Raw genomic sequence first — 21,880 nt, 5'->3', positions numbered from 1 at the left:
ATCAAAAGTAGACAAACCTCTTCGTCAGCATCTGAACTCGACAACAGCGATACATTAAGTTTACTACCGGTTCTCCGAGCCCCAGTTATAGCAAGAGTCGAGTCCCTACAGCACACGTTCACCGAATCAAAGTATCTGATATCGTCAACGTTCTCTCCCTACCTGATTTCAGAATATAGGAATTGATAACGTCTGTTTCCGATGTGTTAAGCCGAATGCCGAGTCAGTAGATATGATATTAGATGAGAATGTTGTGGAAGAGAAGTTCATCTCGCCAAAGTCTGTATCACCAGACTAATGAAGTGTACTGGTTATTGCAGAAAAAGCGGACCTGGACTCTCTTTTTTTACAACCGCGTATTGGATTTCGATCACACAGACCAGTAGACTGACTTTCAAAGATTCAAAAGCAGCGTAAAATGAAAATGACGTATAGTGGTAGGTGTTCACATCTTTACGCAGTCAAAAGTCTTTGTAATCTACGAAGCACATGTAGAACTTCTGCTCTCTCTGTCATTCAATTCCCCTCACCCCTCTCCAGTGGTAGAATACATCCATGGTACCTCCTGTCTGTCATAAGAGGTGACTGTGAACTGGCGACCATGGTTCCTCTGCCGAGTCTACCTCCCTCGGCCAACTCTTATTCTGTTGCAGTCCGGTTTGCGAGTCCTCGCCCTTCGTGGTCCTTATACTTTCATTCTCCAAAGTGTCGGACCTCTTCTATTTTCGCTCTGATTAATAACAATAGAGGACGGTTGTACTTGCGCATCACTAGTAATGTCTCTGCTTCCGCGGCCCTTTCTGGGCGTTCAGTATTAGAGCTAAATCTCGCTTTTATGGATTGGGATTTAGACATGCCATTCCGTTGTTTCCCAGATTTGCTTACATAGTGCTGTTAGAATTGTGACTGAAGATTCTTCTGCTGGAATCTCGGAGTCTTGCTTGAGCCGCCCTCAGTTATCCTCTATCTTCGTGAGCACAAGTACATATTGTTGTTTGTCTTTCGAACACTTCTTTGAAAAGTCTCTGTTTAGAACTCTGCTCTTTATTTTTAGTTCTTTCTGCGGTTTCCGGTGACATCCAGTTCTTCTTTTTCTCATCCACTGATAACCTGTGCTCATATCCTTCACAGTTCGTCCGGTTCCCGATCAAGGATGCTAAATACTCTACTTCAAAACAGTTCCTGGTGGATTTTTTAAAAGCTGCCGTATCTGGGGATATGAATGTTCAGCGTCGAGGTCTTAGATTCGGAGGGTCCCGGGTTCGATTTCCGGCCGAATCGGCGTTTTAATCCAAAAAAACCAAACCAAACCCCATGGCACTACAGCCCTTGAAGGGCCTTGGCCTACCAAGCGACCGCTGCTCAGCCCGAAGGCCTTCAGATTACGAGGTGTCGTGTGGTCAGCACGACGATTCCTCTCGGCCGTTATTCTTGGCTTTCTAGACCGGGGCCGCCATCTCACCGTCAGATAGCTCCTCAATTCTAATCACGTAAGCTGAGTGGACCTCGAACCAGCCCTCAGGTCCAGGTAAAAATCCCTGACCTGGCCGGGAATCGAACCCGGGGCCTCCGGGTAAGAGGCAGGCACGCTACCCCTACACCACGGGGCCGGCGGCGTTTTAATCGCGTAAGGTTATTTCCAATACTCTCCTCTTCATCACGCTACCGAGCAGTACAGAAACACCCTTCCTCTCCAAAGGGAGGAACATCTGTTCGTAAAACAGCCGAAGTCCACATGTGGGAGAGCGACATGTTGGCAATCTAGAGGTACAGTCTGCTGAAAACCAAACTGCATTCGCTTGAGCTCTCTGTACATCAACATTATGCCAGGTGTTATCATACTTTCATATTCCTAGCAATATTTACTAAACACGTAACACAAGAAGTTTTGTGCAAGTCATTATTAAAAGGGGAAATGTGTGATGATTTAAATGCCTCGCATATTGGCTTATGAACATGTATCAGTTTTCTGTATATCTCAATGTTATGTTTCTTTTACATGTCCAAATTACTAAAATAAGCAAAATGAATTACTTAGTATAGCAGAGACATATTTTCTGTGTGTCTCTCAAAATATTGATCTAGTGGCATATCGAAAAATCCCTCTGTTGCCTTGAACCGAAGATGATGCGCGAGATGACCTATATTCTCAAAACTTGAGGAACATCATCCGGCGGATGGTGATGATTGATGATCTAAGAAAAGAAGGCAGCGGTATCATTAAGGTTGCAAAGTTTCGACACAGGAGGTTATTTTCTCTGTTTACACAAATTTACGTGCTACGTCGTGAGATTATCTGGTCTTGTGGGCAAAAACAAGCTCGCCATTTGCAATGAAGTGACGCAATGTAAAGTAGCAAGAAGATGACATTTCACATTGCGTAGCTTCTTATTTACCGCGTGACCTTTGAGAAACCCATTTAGCATAGCTCAGATGTGCATTTCCATGACAAGCCTACAACCCTGTGTGTGGGACCGGTAGAATAACACCAACGCTATCCCTTGTATGTCGTAAGAGGCGACTAAAAGGGGTCTCAGGGGCTCTCAACTTGGGAGCGTGGGTTGGCGACCACGGGGCCCTCAACTGAGTCCCGCTGGCCTTCTAACCCCAACATGGCAGGTTCGATCCTGGCTGAGTCCGGTGGTATTTGAAGGTGCTCAAATACGAGAGCCTCGTGTCGTTAGATTTACTGGCACGTAAAAGAACTCCTGCGGGACTAAATTCCGGCACATCGGCGTCTCCGAAGACCGTAAAAGTAGTTAGTGGGACGTAAAGCAAATAACATTATTATTATTATTATTATTATTATTATTATTATTATTATTATTATTATTATTATTATTATTATTATTATTTCAACTGAATCCTGACATTGCTTCCACGTACTTGGGTCAGGCTCCTCACTTTCATCTATCCTCGCCGACCTCCCTTGGTCAACTCTTGTTCTTTTCCGACCCCGATGGTATTAGAGCAGTCATTTTAACGCCCTTCATGGCCCTTGTCTTTCTTCGACCGATGCATTCATGTTTGGAAGTGTCGGATCGCTTATGGTTGCCTGGTTGTAGTTCGTCTTAAAACTAGAATCTCCGACCAACAACCTATAATGGTCTGTTTTGTGTGAAGAACATGTCATGGATTTTATTGCCCATATTTTACAATGTGTTACCATTCTCCGTGTTTGTACCGATAATGCGAAGTGCGTGTGGTTTCCTTTCGGCGGAAAAGAAGTTTGGAGTTTCGCGAGCTCCACAGAGAAGAAGCCGAGCTAGAATGGCGGTTACCAACCCTGAAGATGGTTTCCCTATCTGCTCATCCTTGTGACTTTAAACCTCCATCACAAAGCACAAAATAATGTTCCTGGCCTTTTCTCACTGTATTGAGACCAACCCTGTGCGTGTAGCAAGAAAAAAGCAGTTAAAATCCTCGACCTGGCCAGCAATCGAACTCCCCCCACCCAACACTGAGCAGCTTTCAGTGAGAGTCACCGGCTTGAATACTTATAGAAATAGAAGTAACAGAAATAATCATTGGTGGTTTGCTTTAAACGTAGAGAAACTCAAAATATCTAATACACTTGGATATGCGCACCATTAATGTCCATGTGTTTCGTTGCACTGCAGACGCGGTACCGGTAGCTGCATTTAACGTGTGTGTGTCTGCTCAGACGCGTGGCGCTATCTGTCTGCTAGTGATGGGACATTCATATCAATCGGGAAATAGCACACTAGGGATGGGCTTAGCAGTTATTTTTGATTAACGGTTATAACTGGAGCGGTTACACAAATATACTCGTTAACGTTAACGGTTAAAAATAACCTCTAGTGCCGAAATTAGTGGCTGAGACGGTTGAGGCGCTGGTTCCATCCTGCCTCAGTCCGGTGGTATTTGAATACGTTAGCCTCGTGTCGGTAGATTTACTAGCACGTAAAAGATCTCCGACACCTCGTCTTCTCCGAAATCGTAAAAGTAGTTATAACCTCTAGTACAAAAGGGGTACCTAATATTCGCTGCACAAAGGAAATACGATGGCAGTAGCGTGCCGGCCTGGTCAGCGATTTTAAACTGCATCTGAGAGCTACTTCGAGAGGTCCGAGTGTTTATACACTTGAGAAGCTATCTGACTGTGATGACGGCCTTGGTCAAAAATGCCCAAAATAACGACCGGGAGGATTCGTCACGCTGACCACGCGTCACCTCATAATGTGCAGACATGCGGGGTGAGGACCGGTCGCTTAGTAGGCCAAATGTCCTTCAAAGCAGGAAGCATTATGGAGGTATAGTATGTGTACCAACTGCAAGGTTTGACGTAAGGAGCGTAAGTTAAGTCATAATTCCTTTCTATGTAATTGCTACATACATGAAGTCGATCAGTTTAAGAATGACGAAAAATTACCTCCAAATAACAGAAGGATACTGTAAATGAATGTAAAATACATGCTTAAATAACTTTATAGAAAAGCCAGAAGCATGAACAAGGAAAACAACAAAAATGTAATCCACCATCATTTAAGAATACTGTTAATTACAAGCTGAAATAACTTGCATAAATTCCGATTACTGTGATGGAAACTGGTAGTGAGTACGGGCGCACGGCTCTGCCCACTTCATAATTACCGTTTTTAAGGTCGGGCGCACATTGAGAAGCAGTTGGCTGCAGAGCAGGACAGAACGAAGTGGACGTGAGCGCGTTTTTTCTCATTTTGATAGTCACCTTCACAATTTCTCTTGTGCGGTTATTCACCTAAAGACAATCGCAATAAAAACAACCACCTTCGCCAGTTTACAAGACCGAACAATATTTCTATGTTAGCGATGTTCGGCGTTCATATAGACTAAGCAAAAAAAAAAAAAAAATCTAAATTCAAGATTAGTTTTTATATGTTTTACATCGCACCGACACAGATAGGTCTTATGGCAACGATGGAATAGGAAAGGGCTAGGACTGCGAAGGAAGCGACCGTGGCCTTAATAAAGGTACAGCTCCCCCAGCATTTGCCTGGTGTGAACATGGGAAACCACGGAAAACCATCTTCAGGGTTGCCGACAGTGGGGTTCGAACCCACCATCTCCCGAATGCAAGCTCATAGCAAGGCGATTCTAACCGCACGACCAACTTTCATGGTGAATTCATTAATAGGATCAGAGTGGGGGAGAGGGAAAAATATGTATTTACAAATGTACTGCTAGATTTTCATCTACAGTAGTTGCGACAAGACACAAGACACAATCAACATTGACAATCTGTTGTGAACGCGTTAGCATTTATATTTGACAAGTCATGATAAATTATTTTCCGTATTTATCTCTTCACATAAATGTGATGATGGATGACGGCGACGGAGTCGGCGATGATGCTCTCCATAATCAGCATTAGATCTTTGTCTTAAATACTCTATGTTGCGAGAACTTGGGTCACGGATTGTTTCATAGATATTTAAGGATTACATTTTTTTTTTTTATTTTGCTGTTTGTTTAACGTCGCACTAACACATCGAAGGTTTTCGGCGACGGAAGGTTGGGAGATTGGGAAGGTAGCGGCCGTGGCCTTCATTAAGGTACAGCCCCAGCATTTGCCTATTGTGAAAATGGGAAACCACGGAAAACCATCTTCAGGATTGCCGACAGTGGGGCTCGAATCCACTATCTCCCGAATGCAAGCTCACAGCTGCGCGACCCTAACCGCACGGCCACTTGCTCGGTGGATTACATTTTAGGCCTTCCTCTAAACTACCTTATTACCCAGCGTGAATAAAATGATTTATAGCCTAGACTGTAGTGCCTTATTCCTCGAATTTACATACCAATTTTCATTAAATTCTGTTCAGCCATTTTCTCACATCCGCACACTTTATCTTGATGCATTTGTGTACGGGCGGTGAGGAGTGAGGAGGGAGCCGATAGTGCTGCCAACTGAATGAAAATTAAATCTGAATTGAATCGAGAATATGATCGATCGATATGAAATTTCTAAACCGTTATCATCTTAAGCCAACAACTATGTCACGTACACATTATATAACATTATAAAACATTTCTCGATGCGAATCTTGTTCCTAGCATGAATTCTATACTTTGGCTTTGTTGTGTAAACAACAACAGTACTAGTACGTAAAGTGTACGCCAGATGTCACACAACGATGCTTAAGCGATTCATAGTTTGTGTTTCAAAGGTTGCCAGTACGAATCTCGAAGATCGCCGAGGTCGACCGATTCAGCACTAAGATGTAAATGCACGAAGATAAAGTGTGCGGATAATACATACATACGTGCATATTGCTTTGCAGTCCACATGATGCACATAGTACCTACAAAACATGGTGAGACCGAACGACTGTGGTAATTTTCTCCTCCATTTCTTAACTAATTACGCAACACGTGCGCAGGAAACTGTGTTTCCGAAGACTGCGCGTGATAGGTGCAGAACCGGCCTGCTCTGCTCTGCCCTGTCCTGTCTGTCAACTTGCGATGGTGCGATGATTTGTATGGATTACAAAAATCTGCTCTGCGCTGCGCTGCTTTAGCTGCTTCGCCTGCGTCCCTATGTGCGCCCGGCCTTTAAGTCACACGTCTACGAGTCAGTGACCGCGCACTGGCCTCGTTATAACCGAGTACACGCGAGTATTGGCGAGCCCCTGTTATTTCAGTAATCGAGTATCTCCTGTAATCGTAACAAGCTCCAATCGTGTACTGGTAAAAGATCCTTGTTAAGTTATTTACCAGCCACAATTTTCATGAAAATATCATTTCCTGTCTGTAACGTCTGCAAGGTAGAAGCAAGTAGAGTAAGTTACGTACTATTTTCTCCGTCTCCATTGTACAACCGACATCCACGGAGAAATATATTAAGTCGATCATTTAAAAAAAGAACTAAACTGCCAAAAAAAGAATCCTACTTAATAACAGAGAAATGTACTGTAAAATGAATGTAAAAGGCAAATATAGACAACTATTTAGAGAAAAGCTGAGGCAAGTGTTGAACAGGAATTATAATATGTTTAACAATACGGTAATTAGAATAATTAAAAACAACAGAATATTACCCTAAATAATATAAGAGGCAAATGAATGCAAAATACAAGCTTAAGTAAATATTCAGAGAAACAATATAATTTTGTTTTAGGTCGCACCGACACAGATGTGTCTTACGGCGACGATGGAATAGGAAAGGGCTGAGAGCAGCAAGGAAGCGGCCGTCGCCTTAGTTAATGTGCAGCCCCAACATTTGCCTGGTGTGAAAATGGGATACCACGGAAAACCATTTTCAGGGCTGCCGACAGTGGGATTCGAACCCACTATCTCCCGAATGCAAGCTTCGTGGAACCAAGCCACGTGGCCAATTGTTCCATACACATTTAGAGAAAAACCAAGGCAACTGGTAAATTGGAACTTAATTTTTTTAATAATATAGTAACAAAAATACGACAAATTGAACTCCACATAATAGACCTATAAGAATAATATAAATGAATGCGAAATGCACGCTTAAATAACTGTGCTATCTGTCCAACCATTGGCCCGTTTCTTTGCGGAGCCAGGTATGTTCTTTTAGAATTTTGCTTTACGTCGCACTGACACAGATAGGTTTTACGGCGACGATGGGATAGGGAAGGTCTGAGAGCAGCAAGGAAGCGGCCGTCGCCTTAGTTAATGTGCAGCCCCAACATTTGCCTGGTGTGAAAATGGGATACCACGGAAAACCATTTTCAGGGCTGCCGACAGTGGGATTCGAACCCACTATATTCCGGACGTCGCAAGCTCACAGCTGCGCGCCCCTAACCATATGGCCAGCTCGCCCGGTAGGGTCAAGTATGAAGTGAGATGAAGCTTCGTAGGAAATTTTACGACCGGATCCACTTCCCGACGACAAACTCATCAGAGGACTTAATGAAATGATATGGCGTGTATGGTTTTCAGTGCCGGGGTGCCAGGATCAAGTCTTTTGAATTGATTCCCGTAAGCGACCTGCGCGTCGTGATGAGGCTTCGTAGCGATGTTTTACAATCGGATGCTCTTCCTGGCGTCAAACTCATCAGAGGACTTAAACAGGGTTTCGATATTTATAGGTAATATCAGCAGGTAATAATAATAATAAAAATACCGAGCGAGATGGTACTTGGTTTAGGGTACATAGTAGGCAGACTGAGAGTTCGAACCCCACTGTCGGCATTTCTGAAAATGGTTTTTCGTGCTTTCCCATTTTCACACCAAACAAATTAAGGCCACGGTCACCTCCTTCCCAGTCCTAGCCCTGCCCTATTCCATTGTCGCCGTAAGACCTGTCTGTGTCGGTGCGACGTAAAACAAGTCTACTACTACTACTACTACTACTACTACTACTACTACTACTACTACTAATAATAATAATAATAATAATAATAATAATAATAATAATAATAATAATAATAATAAGCAATAATAATATAATTCTATGTTCTAATCTTTTTTCAACTGTTATAGGTTTTTGAGAGACGTCGGGGTTGCGGCATCTCATCCTGAAAAGAGGTTCTTTTCTTCTTTAATTTACTGGCATGAGTCTCTTAAATTGGATTCCGCAGCACTGAGCAAAGAGAGGCAGAGAGATACAAAACCTTGCCTGCTTACATTACAGAGTAAGATCACAAAATACTTATATCGACTGCTATTTTTAATTAATTGTTGGATGAATCCTTTCCACGCGTCTTTTTTTTTTTTTTAATTTGATATGGAAAACTTGTAAGAGCATTTCTTCCCGCACATAGAACATTTCGCGAACTCGCTATCTATTACCACATAAAGCTCGTCTTTACCCTTTGTAAAACGTTGACGATATAAATGCATGGTTACAATTCAATTCCGCGTTAAGAGTAATATTAGTGATCTAGACGCACTGAGCGCGCTGATGAACACTTTCGCGCATCGCCATGTTGCGGGCATGGGTAGCACGTGATAATGTTTACAGTCTGTTAGTGGATCTGTTGTAGTATTATACGTGACGGAGTTATAATATGAATGGATGAAAACCATAACGGTATAAGTGACATTTAAAAAAAAATGAGCCAAGTGCAGGATGTAACTCCGGGAGGATGTATACTTTCACCAGCAAAGAGATACAAGTGAGAGCGGTAATATTCTGCGCTCTAGTGATGGGTGGTATAACTACAAATAGCATGCTTTATATGAGTGTTAAGATATTTAAATGCCTCTTTTTCTGAATGACCAAAATGATACTTATACCGTTATGGTTTTCATCCATTCATATATTGTCAAATATTTTCAAGAAATGTGGGAACTGATACATTACGGTAGTTAAATTGATCGGCAATATTAGACATACAGTTAGGCCTTACGTGTGGAATAGAAAGGTATTCACGAATGTAAATTCATGTGCAGCCTTAATTTATACAGATTGTTATCAGAAGGTATCTGGTATTTCTTTTCGCATGCGAGTAGAAATTGAACTGTTATAAAATAACTTTAAGTTACCATAATCGAGAACTAAACAGGATGATTCAGAGAGCAGGACACGAAATTTAGAATTTTTAGGCTTCTTCTTGTTTGCCCTTTTCCAATTCGTCGGGGATAATTGCTTAGTACTAAACAGCTGTTCTGGAAAAGACTACAGGCTGTGTAGACCTACCGTTATAACAAATCTGATAAACCTGGGCCTAGAATCCGTAAGACATGAATGATAAAGCTTGATATAACGCTTTTAATATTAGGGTAAAGTACTGAGTAGTATAATTGGATGGTTCGGGCGCCAACTCCGCCTCAGGGCTCCCAGGGGCCCCTCCGCCTCCGCCTCACGGGAGGCCCTCCCAGAGGCCCCCTCCGCCACCGCCTCACGGGGGGCCATCCCAGAGGCCTCCTCCGCCTCCGCCTCCCGAGGGGCCATCCCAGAGGCCTCCTCCGCCTCCCGCGGGAAATTTGAATTTGTAAAAAACCACGTGCTTTTTGACAGTTGTCATCGACAAAAACGCATCGCTAACCTCACTGCTGCCATCTTGACGGGCCTAAACCTCAGTGGTACCGCCTTAACGTAACTAGCGCGAGATTTGAATTGGTAAACAAATCCACGGTTTTTGACAGCCACGTGCTTTTTGACAGACAACAACGCATCGCTAACCTCAGTACTGCCATCTTGACGGGCCTAAACCTCAGTAGTACCAACTTAACCTAACTAGCGCGAGATTTGAATCGGTAAACAAATCCACGTGCTTTTTTGACAGCTGTCATCCGCCATCTTTAAACCACAGAGCACTGTGCTTCCCTCTTTATCGCAGTAGCTGCAAATTCGTCACCTGTCATCCGCAGTGCTGCCATCTTGGCGGGCCTAAATCTTAGTGCTACCAACTTAACCTCACTAGAGCGAGATAAACAAATCCACGTGCTTTTTTGACAGCTGTCATCCACCATCTTTAATCTACAGAGCACAGTGCTACCCTCTTTAGCTACTTACCTTTGAAATGTGGTGGCGGATAATTTGAAAAATGCTTTTTGACAGCAGCCATCCTTAATCTAGAGAGCACCGTGCTGCCCTCTTTAGCTAGTTACCTTTGAAAAGTGGTGGCAGACAATTCCACATGACAGCAGCCATCTTTAATCAAGAGAGCACAGTGCTGCCCTCTATGTGGTGGCGGCAATTTGAAAAATTCTACATCCTCTTGTTTGGAAACAAACTCACGCGCTTTTTTGACAGCCGTCATCCGCCATCTTTAATCAACAGAGCACAGTGCTGCACTCTTTAGCTAGATACCTTTCAAATGTGGTGGCGGCAATTTAAAAAATTCTATGTGCTCTTGTTTGGAAACAAAGCCACGTGCTTTTTTGACAGCTGTCATCCGCCATCTTTAATCAATAGAGCACCGTGCTGCTATCATGCGGGCAATTTCGTCAGCTGTCATCCGCCATCATTAATCCACAGAGCACCGTGCTGCTCTCTGTAGTAGCGGGCAATTTGAAAAGTTCTGTTAGCTGTCATCCGCCATCTTTAATCAAGAGCGCACCGTGCTGCCATCTTTAGCTAGATACCTTTGAAATGTGGTGGCGGCAAATTGAAAAATTCCACGTGCTCTTGTTTAGTAAACAAACTCACGCGCTTTTTTGTCAGCTGTCACCCACCATCTTGCATCGCAAACCTCAGTGCTACACTCTTTAGGTACATACCTTTGAAATATGGTGGCCGATAATTTAAAAAGGAAAATTCTACAGCAGCCATCTCTCGACGCTACTTGCACAAGATGGTGGCTATACATGACTCCTTAAAGGTGCTTATGCAAGATGGCCGCTACACATAGGTTCTTATGAGACGCCCTTGGTATGCTTGCGCAAGATGGCGGTTATACAAGGTTCCTTATGAGACTCCCTAGGGATGCTTGCAATGAGGCGGCTTAAAGGTCTTTGCACAAGATGGCTAGAGACGCCCTAAGGATGCTTGCGCAAGATGGCGGACGCAAGATGGCGGCTATACACGTCTCCTTATGAGACGCCTTAAGGGTGCTTGCGCAAGATGGCTGCTGCTCTTATGAAGAAAGCTAGCTTAGAGGCTAACGCGTCGTGCTAGTTCGATACATCAAATTTGGGGCTTAAATGCAAAATGTTAAATATCACGAAAGCGGTGCATCGTAGAGCAAAACGGACAACAATTTTTCTGCCCAGTACCTCGGTTCGCAGTACGAGGAACAAGAAAAACATAGTCTAATGATGAGATCAACGGTTCGGTTCCTACTTAGGCCCTGTGGCATTCGCTCTGTTTTAGTTTGTATTGAAGCAAGTCTTCGTAACATGATCAGGTTTAGCTATGGTAGAGAGTATAACGTGCCGTGCAGGTTCGATTCATTAAATTTGGGGCTTAAATGCAAAATGTTATATATCTCGAAAACGGTGCATCGTAGAGCAAAACCTGATACCTAGGTTTGCAGTATCAGGAACATGATAGCATAAGAAAAACATAGTCTAATGATGAGATCGACGGTTCGATCCCTACTTAAGCCCTTTGGCATTGGCAGCTATCTAATTCTACAAGATGGGGGCTATACATAGCTTCTTATGAGGCAGCTTAAGAGAGCTTGCACAAGATGGCTGCTGCTCTTATGAGACGCCCTACGGGTGCTTGCGCAAGGTAGCAGCGACAAGACGGTGACTATACACAGCTCCTTATGATACGGCCTAGAGGTGCTCACACAAGATAGTGGCTGCTCTGATGAAGAAAGCTAGCTTTGCATCGTGCAGGTATCTTTACAGCACTAAACCTCATACGTTTGAAATGTGGTGGCGGGTAATTTGAAAAATTCTACGTGCTTTTTCTTAACAGCAGCTATCTTTAAACAATAGCGGCTATACATAAGCTGTTAAGGCCTCCTCTTATGTCAAGGCATAGCTCTATCGAACAAGTTAAAACCTGCATCGGGATAGCTAGAGTAAGCAGGTGCTGCAGTGATGACGTCATTATGCATGTTTAGACTTGCAAATCACTAAAGAAACATAACAAGCCTAGAATCGAACACTGCACTCTATGCCGTTAACTTTATCATGTGATCGGAACATTGATTGAAGTGTTTAGAACACTAAGTAAGTGATCAAGACTAAAATAGAACACTGTACTCGATACAACATGTGTTTAGAACATGTCAGGGGATACCTATGTTCTAAGAAGATTAGATTAACGCACATTCCTTGTAGGGCTAATAGGCTAAAGGGCTAATGGGCAAATGGGCAAAAGGGCTAATGGGCAAAAGGGCTAAAGGGCTAAAGCGCTAATGGGCTAAAGGGCTAATGGGCTAAAGGGCTAGGGTGCCTCTCCTCTCTTTATCCGGGCTTGAGACCGGCTATACAACTAGCGGCGGAGTTAACACCCTAAGGAAGGGAAAATGTTGGGAAATAATCTATACGAATACAGCTACTCGATCGACTATATACTACAGATGGATGACTTAGGTGAGGGTAAGTGCTTACTTAATAATACCAACACGACGTAATTCATACTCTATTTCAAAAAAATCTTCCTTTTACTGTGTGTAACCAGCATCATGACAGGCTCTTAGCAGTTGTAAACGTTTTACGAGTACGTTGGGGTCTTTACAGTAGCTTATATCTACATAGGGTAACAGAGGCTTGTTGTGAACTTTGAGTCTATATGCAGACAGTTGATGTGCAGGGACTTGTTTTGATGTAATACGTGCTTCAGCAGTAGCGTTTCTAGGTACAAACTTAACTTGTTTCGATAGCGATGAAGCGTTGAAATTTCCTTCTTCTTTACCTTGCATCTCTTCTTGAGATGTTTGCACTTCGACAGAACGTGTAGTAGGCTTAGGAAATGAAGTAAAATCATCAAGCTGTAATGGCAATGAAACATTAAGATTTTCTTCTTCTTCTACTTTCCCTTTACTACTGTTTTGATCAACATCATTATCCTTATTATCATAATCATGATCTTGCCTCTCTTTATCTTGAAGTTTGTGCTTAGTAACAGAACTTGCAGCAGGCCGAGACAACAAGGGAGAATTAAAAATCTCTCGCAGAGGTGTACTTTTTAAACATAAATCAGTGTTCGCTGGAATACGGCTGAGCTCTTTGTATTTTGTTCCCGATGAAGCTAACTTACACGCGGCTTCATGACGTTGAGCGTTGTATGCGTTCTTGAACTCTCTTCTACAATGTTTGCATTGAAAATTTGTCCTACATTATATCTCATGACGTCTCCTGTGATAGCTTCGGGAAAATGCTTTTCCACACTCTTCGCAAATATACCTAGAAATAGGTTTTTCCATGACGGACTTTTATATTCTGCTAACAGATTCTTCTTTAAATCTACTTGACATTTGTTACTCTCTACTTCGATGATGCGAACAGCTTAGCGATTAACAGTAAACTAACACAAAAACGTATAACCTAGGTAAAAACAGTAAGGTTTAAGCCCATCAAGATGGCAAGAGTGAGGTTAGCGTCGTTCTGCTGTTGGGTTTTATATTCCGCGCTACAACATGCATAAGGTGGCAGCCTTGAGGGTTAGCGCCGTAAAGATGGCAGCAGTGAGGTTAGCGACGCTCTATTGTCCTTCCATGTGAGGTTAGGGTCCGTCAAGAAGACAGCTGTCAAAAAAGTACGTAGCTTGGTTTACTAAACAAGAGCACGTGGCAGTGCCGTCACGGTCACGTAATCAATCCTTAGCTCTACGTCGTTAAGAGCAGCATTAGGATTGGCTATGTTTAAAAATCTTGGGAACAGAGCAGCAGTATGAATAGCTATGTTTCAAAGAGTGTACACATCACCTATCGATTTTACATGCATCGACCCTCGTACTAAAATCTTCCGCTACATCATGCTGCTATCTTAGCATAACCTATACGTATGAACTTACAGTACAAGGGATAGCCATGTTTCAAAGCGTGTACACATCACCTACCGATTTTACATGCATCGACCCATGTACTAAACTTCTTCCGCTAGAATGTGCTGCCATCTTAGCATAACCTATACGCATGACCTTAAAGTACAATAGCCATGTTTCAAAGCGTGTACACATCACCTATCGATTTTGCATGCATCGACTCTCGTACTAAACTTCTCCCGCTAGATTGTGTTGCTATCTTCGCATAATTTTATACACATGAACTTACAGTACAAAGAATAGCCATGTTTCAAAGCGTGTACACATTACCTATCGATTTCACATGCATCAAATATCGCACTAAACTTCATCCGCTAGATTCTGCTGCAATCTTAGCATAATTTATACGCATGAACTTAAGGTACAAAGAATAGCCATGTTTCAAAGCGTGTACACATTACTTATTGATTCTGCATGCATCGAATCTCGTACTGAACTTCTTCTGCTAGATTGTGCTGTTATCTTAGCATAACCTATACCCATAAATTTAAAGTGCAAAGAATAGCCATGTTTCAAAGCGTGTACACATCACCTATCGATTTTGCATGCATCGACTCTCGTACTAAACTTCTCCCGCTAGATTGTCCTGCTATCTTCGCATAATTTTATACACATGCACTTACAGTACAATGAATAGCCATGTTTCAAAGCGTGTACACATTTCCTATCGATTCACATGCATCAAATATCGCACTAACCTTCATCCGCTAGATTCTGCTGCTATCTTAGCATTACTTATACGCATGAACTTAAAAGTACAAAGAATAGCCATGTTTCAAAGCGTGTACACATTACTTATTGATTTTGCATGCATCAAAACTCGTACTAAACTTCTTCCGCTAGATTGTGCTGCTATCTTAGCATAGCATATACCCATAAATTTAAAGTGCAAAGAATAGCCATGTTTCAAAGCGTGTACACATCACCTATCGATTTCGCATGCATCGACTCTCGTACTAAAACTTCTTCCGCTAGATTGTACTGCTATCTTAGCATAACCTATACCCATAAATTTAAAGTGCAAAGAACAGCCATGTTTCAAAGCGTGTACACATCACCTATCGATTTCGCATGCATCGACTCTCGTACTAAAACTTCTTCCGCTAGATTATGCTGCTATCTTAGCATAACCTATGTGCATGACCTTAAAGTACAAAGAATAGCCTGTTCCAAAGCGTGTACACATCACCTATCGATGATGTATGCATCGACTATCGTACTAAACTTCTTCCACAACAGTGTGCGATCATCGCTTGTGTGTGCTGCAATCTTAACATAACCTATGTGCACGAAGTTAAAGCACAAAGAATACCCAAGAACAAAGCGTGTACACGTCACCTCTCGATTTTGCATGCATCGACGTTCGTATTAAAATTCTTCCACTAGAGTGTGCGACAACCTTATAAGTATGCTGCTAACTTAGTATAACTTATACACATGAACTTAAAGCATAAAGAATAGCGATGTATAAAAATCTTGTGAACATAGCAGCAGCAGAAAGAATATCAATGTTCTAAAAGCGTTTACGTATTGCATATCGATTACACATGCATCAACTAGAGTACTAAACTTCTCCCGCTAGAGTGTGCTGCTATCTTAGCATAACCTATGTGCACGGATTTAAAGCACGAAGAATAGTTAAGTTTCAAAGCGTGTACAAAACACCTATCGATTTTGCATGCATCAACTATTATACTAAACACATCCCGCTAGAATGTACAACGTTCACATGTGTTAGCGCTGCTACTTTAGCATGACCTGTGCGAACGAACTTAAAGAACAAAGAATAGCGATGTTTGAAAATCCTGCGAACATACTAGCAGTAAGAATAGCAAGGTTTAAAAGCGTGTACATATCACCTTTTGATAATGCATACATCAACTATCGTACTAAACAACTTCTACGCGAGCGTGCGACAATCGCTTGTACTTGTGCTGCTATCTTAACATAACCTATGTGCACGAACTTAAAGCATAAAGAATAGTTATGTGTAAAATCCTTGTGAACATAGCAGAGTGTTAACTACGTAGGTGTAGACATTGAACTTTGCATGCTGAAGCAGCAAACTACGTGACCGTGACGTAACTGCCACGTGCTCTTGTTTAGTAAACCAAGCTACGTGCTTTTTTGACAGCTGCCTCATTGACGGACCCTAACCTCACATTGAAGGACAATAGAGTGTCGCTAACCTCACTGCTGCCATCTTTACGGCGCTAAACCTCAAGGCTGCCACCTTATGCATGTTGTAGCGCGGAATATAAAATCCAACAGCAGAACGTCGCTAACCTCACTCTTGCCATCTTGATGGGCTTAAACCTTACTGTTTATACCTAGGTTATACGCTTTTGTGTTAGTTTACTGTTAATCGCTAAGCTGTTCGCATCATCGAAGTAGAGAGTAACAAATGTCAAGTAGATTTAAAGAAGAATCTGTTAGCAGAAGATAAAAGTCCGTCATGGAAAAACCTATATCTAGGTATATTTGCGAAGAGTGTGGAAAAGCATTTTCCCGAAGCTATCACAGGAGACGTCATGAGATATCATGTAGGACAATTTTTCAATGCAAACATTGTAGAAGAGAGTTCAAGAACGCATACAACGCTCAACGTCATGAAGCCGCGTGTAATGTAGCTTCATCGGGAACAAAATACAAAGAGCTCAACCATATTCAAGGGAACACTGATTTATGCTTAAAAAGTACACCTCTGCGAGAGATTTTTAATTCTCCCTTGTTGTCTAGGCCTGCTGCAAGTTCTGTTACTAAGCACAAACTTCAAGATAAAGAGAGGCAAGATCATGATTATGATAATAAGGATAATGATGTTGATCAAAACAGTAATAAAGGGAAAGTAGTAGAAGAAGAAAATCTTAATGTTTCATTGCCATTACAGCTTGATGATTTTACTTCATTTCCTAAGCCTACTACACGTTCTGTCGAAGTGCAAACATCTCAAGAAGAGATGCAAGGTAAAGAAGAAGGAAATTTCAACGCTTCATCGCTATCGAAACAAGTTAAGTTTGTACCTAGAAACGCTACTGCTGAAGCACGTATTACATCAAAACAAGTCCCTGCACTTCAACTGTCTGCATATAGACTCAAAGTTCACAACAAGCCTCTGTTACCCTATGTAGATATAAGCTACTGTAAAGACCCCAACGTACTCGTAAAACGTTTACAACTGCTAAGAGCCTATCATGATGCTGGTTACACACAGTACAAAGAAGATATTTTTGAAATGGAGTATGTATTACGTCGTGTAGGTATTATTAAGTAAGCGCTTACCCTCACCTAAGTCATCCATCTGTAGTATATAGTCGATCGAGTAGCTGTATTCGTATAGATTATTTACCAACATTTTCCCTTCCTTAGGGTGTTAACTCCGCCTCTAGTTGTAGAGCCGGTCTCAAGCCCGGATAAAGAGAGGAGAGGCACCCTAGCCCTTTAGCCCATTAGCCCTTTAGCCCATTAGCCCTTTAGCCCTTTTGCCCATTAGCCCATTAGCCCTTTTGCCCATTTGCCCATTAGCCCTTTAGCCTATTAGCCCTACAAGGAATGTGCGCTAATCTAATCTTCTTAGAACAAAGGTATCCCCTGACATGTTCTAAACACATGTTGTATCGAGTACGGTGTTCTATTTTAGTCTAGCCACCACATTTCAAACGTATGAGGTTTAGTGCTGTAAAGATACCTGCACGATGCAAAGCTAGCTTTCTTCATCAGAGCAGCCACCATCTTGTGTGAGCACCTCTAGGCCGTAACATAAGGAGCTGTGTATAGTCACCGTCTTGTCGCTGCTACCTTGTGCAAGCACCCCTAGGGCGTCTCATAAGAGCAGCAGCCATCTTGTGCAAGCGCTCTTAAGCTGCCTCATAAGAAGCTATGTATAGCCCCCATCTTGTAGAATTAGATAGCTGTAAATGCCAAAGGGCTTAAGTAGGGATCGAACCGTCGATCTCATCATTAGACTATGTTTTTCTTATGCTATCATGTTCCTGATACTGCAAACCTAGGTATCAGGTTTTGCTCTACGATGCACCGTTTTCGAGATATTTAACATTTTGCATTTAAGCCCCAAATTTAATGAATCGAACTAGCACGACGCGTTAGCCTCTAAGCTAGCTTTCTTCATAAGAGCAGCAGCCATCTTGCGCAAGCACCCTTAAGGCGTCTCATAAGGAGACGTGTATAGCCGCCATCTTGCGCAAGCTTCCTTAGGGTGTCTCTAGCCATCTTGTGCAAGGACCCTTAAGCCGCCTCATAAGAGCAACCGCCATCTTGCGCAAGCATCCCTAGGGAGTCTCATAAGGAACCTTGTATAACCGCCATCTTGCGCAAGCATCCCGAGGACGTCTCATAAGAACCTATGTGTAGCGGCCATCTTGCATAAGCACCTTTAAGGAGTCATGTATAGCCACCATCTTGTGCAATTAGCGTCGAGAGATGGCTGCTGTAGAATTTTTCTTTTTAAATTTTCCGCCACCATATTTCAAAGGTATGTATCTAAAGAGTGTAGCACTGAGGTTTGCGATGTAAGATGGTGGATGACAGCTGACAAAAAAGCGCGTGAGTTTGTTTACTAAACAAGAGCACGTGGAATATTTCAATTTGCCGCCACCACATTTCAAAGGTATCTAGCTAAAGATGGCAGCATGGTGCGCTCTTGATTAAAGATGGCGGATGACAGCTAACAGAACTTTTCAGATTGCCCGCTACTACAGAGAGCAGCACGGTGCTCTGTGGATTAAAGATGGCGGATGACATCTGACGAAATTGCCCGCATGATAGCAGCACGGTGCTCTATTGATTAAAGATGGCGGATGACAGCTGTCAAAAAAGCACGTGGCTTTGTTTCCAAACAAGAGCACATAGAATTTTTCAAATTGCCGCCACCACATGTGAAAGGTATGTAGCTAAAGAGTGCAGCACTGTGCTCTGTTGATTAAAGATGGCGGATGACGGCTGTCAAAAAAGCGCGTGAGTTTGTTTCCAAACAAGAGCATGTAGAATTTTTCAAATTGCGGCCACCACATAGAGGGCAGCACGGTGCTCTCTTGATTAAAGATGGCTGCTGTCATGTGGAATTGTCTGCCACCACTTTTCAAAGGTATCTAGCTAAAGGGGGCAGCACGGTGCTCTCTAGATTAAAAATGGCTGCTGGCAAAAAGCATTTTTCAAATTATCCGCCACCACATTTCAAAGGTAAGTAGCTAAAGAGGGCAGCACTCTGCTCTGTAGATTAAAGATGGCGGATGACATGTGTCAAAAAAGCACGTGGATTTGTTTATCTCGCGCTTGTGAGGTTTAGTTGATAGCACTAAGGTTTAGGCCCGCCAAGATGGCAGCACTGCGGATGACAGGTGACGAATTTGCAGCTACTGTGATAAAGAGGGCAGCACAGTGCTCTGTGGTTTAAAGATGGCGGATGACAGCTGTCAAAAAAGCACGTGATTTGTTTACCGATTCAAATCTCGCGCTAGTTAGGTTAAGTTGGTACTACTGAGGTTTAGGCCCGTCAAGATGGCAGTACTGAGGTTAGCGATGCGTTGTTGTCTGTCAAAAAGCACGTGGCTGTCAAAAACACGTGGATTTGTTTACCAATTCAAATCTCGCGCTAGTTACGTTAAGTTGGTACCAGTGAGGTTTAGGCCCGTCAAGATGGCAGCAGTGAGGTTAGCGATGCGTTGTTGTCGATGACAGCTGTCAAAAAGCACGTGGCTTTGTTTACAAATTCAAATTTCCCGCGGGAGGCGGAGGGCGCCTCTGGGTAGGCCCCTCGGGAGGCGGAGGCGGAGGAGGCTTCTGGGAGGGCCCCCCGTGAGGCGGAGGCGGAGAGGGCCTCTGGGTGGGCCTCCCGTGAGGCGGAGGCGGAGGCGGAGGGGCCCCTGGGAACCCTGAGGCGGAGGCGGCGCCCGAACCATCCAATTATACTACAGTACTGCTTCAAATTATCTGAAAAATGATTTATTAGAACCGTATGTCTTAAGTTCTTAATTTTTTACACTTGATTTATAATAAAAGAATACAATTGTTAATACGCTATTCCACAAAAATTTGACAATGAAAATAAAAATGAAAATCCACAGCCTGTTTCCAGTCATTCGACCGGATCAGGAATGGAATGACAATATAAAGTCTAAATAAAGCTCATTATAAACCTGTCAGTCCTAGTCTGCATTAGAAAACGCTAATCAAAACAACTGTTTAACTATGATATTAATCTTCTTGCAAGTGTTTTACATTCAACTTTATTTTTATCTGGTGTAAATCATGGTGCTCATCTTCGAGAAAAATTAGAATGCACTTTCAATATTTATTTGTGCTCAGATACTGTTAATTCAGATTGATTTTGTAAAAACAGTAATGCGGGTATTTAAAAAGATAATATTATAAGGAGGGTATCACATCTTAAATTATAACTTTCTTACTTAAGCCTAAACGACTCAGAGAAACTCAGACTAACCCTAGACATTTATTTAATTTTAAGATATACACAATAGAGGCAGAGGAATGTCAGGCAGCATTTACCTAAGTGCAAATCACATAGAAATGACAATTTAACTTCTGCTAATCCAATTACGTTATTTCATATCCAAACCAAACCCCATGGCCTACGAAGCGACCGATGCTCAGCCTGAAGGCCTGCACGAGGTGTCGTGTGGTCAGTACGATGAATCCTCTCGGCCATTATCTCACCGTCAGATAGTTCCGCAATTGTAATCACATAGACTGAGTGGAATTCGAACCAGCTCCCACGTCCATGTAATTGAATCCAGGGCCACAGGGTAAGAGGTAGACACGCTACCCCTACACAGCGGAGCTGGCATTTCATATTCATAAAATGACAAGAAATGTATCTGATCGTTTTAGAAAGATTTCTGCAGTCATATACACTTTTTAAACAAAATGTTCAGAGAATTGAGTAAAACTTGCTGTAATGACTTATAAAAGAGGAATCATAAGCTATGTGCCTGTCATAGAAAGATTTTATTTCACAGGTTTCCTTTTTGCTGATATTGAAGATTATTGCTATCGGAAATATTTAATGTGCCCTCCAGTTTGCTAAGAGACAGGCAATTTTTATCTCACGTAATCGTACTTAAGTTGTAGACTGCTGTCATTTGAACATGACTTCGTATTTTCAATAGTGTAGAACCTAGGTTTCAATTATATGTATCTGTTCCGAATATTCAAACAAAACAGTTACAACATGACCCTTATATTAAAATGAGCGACATTATCATTTATGAGGTACCCGTAGGCCTGTATACTGTTTTTTCTGTTTTCGGGGACTGAAATTCAAATATGCGTTTATTTATATGTATGTGTATGTTTAGTCATCAGCCCAAAGGCTGGTTGGATCCTCAACAGTTCCGCCATGAGCTGTCATATATGGCCTAGGCATCACTGAAGAGGCGTACTAGGGAAATGAGGAGTGAGGTAGTTTCCCGTTTCTTTCCTCACCGAGCCAGAAGTTGCTATTACACATCAGTCTACCAAGCCCACGGAAATGCATGC

The sequence above is a fragment of the Anabrus simplex genome, chromosome 11 (assembly GCF_040414725.1).
Source record: "Anabrus simplex isolate iqAnaSimp1 chromosome 11, ASM4041472v1, whole genome shotgun sequence".
Lineage (NCBI taxonomy): Eukaryota > Metazoa > Arthropoda > Insecta > Orthoptera > Tettigoniidae > Anabrus > Anabrus simplex.
This window is presented reverse-complemented; position numbering follows the sequence as displayed.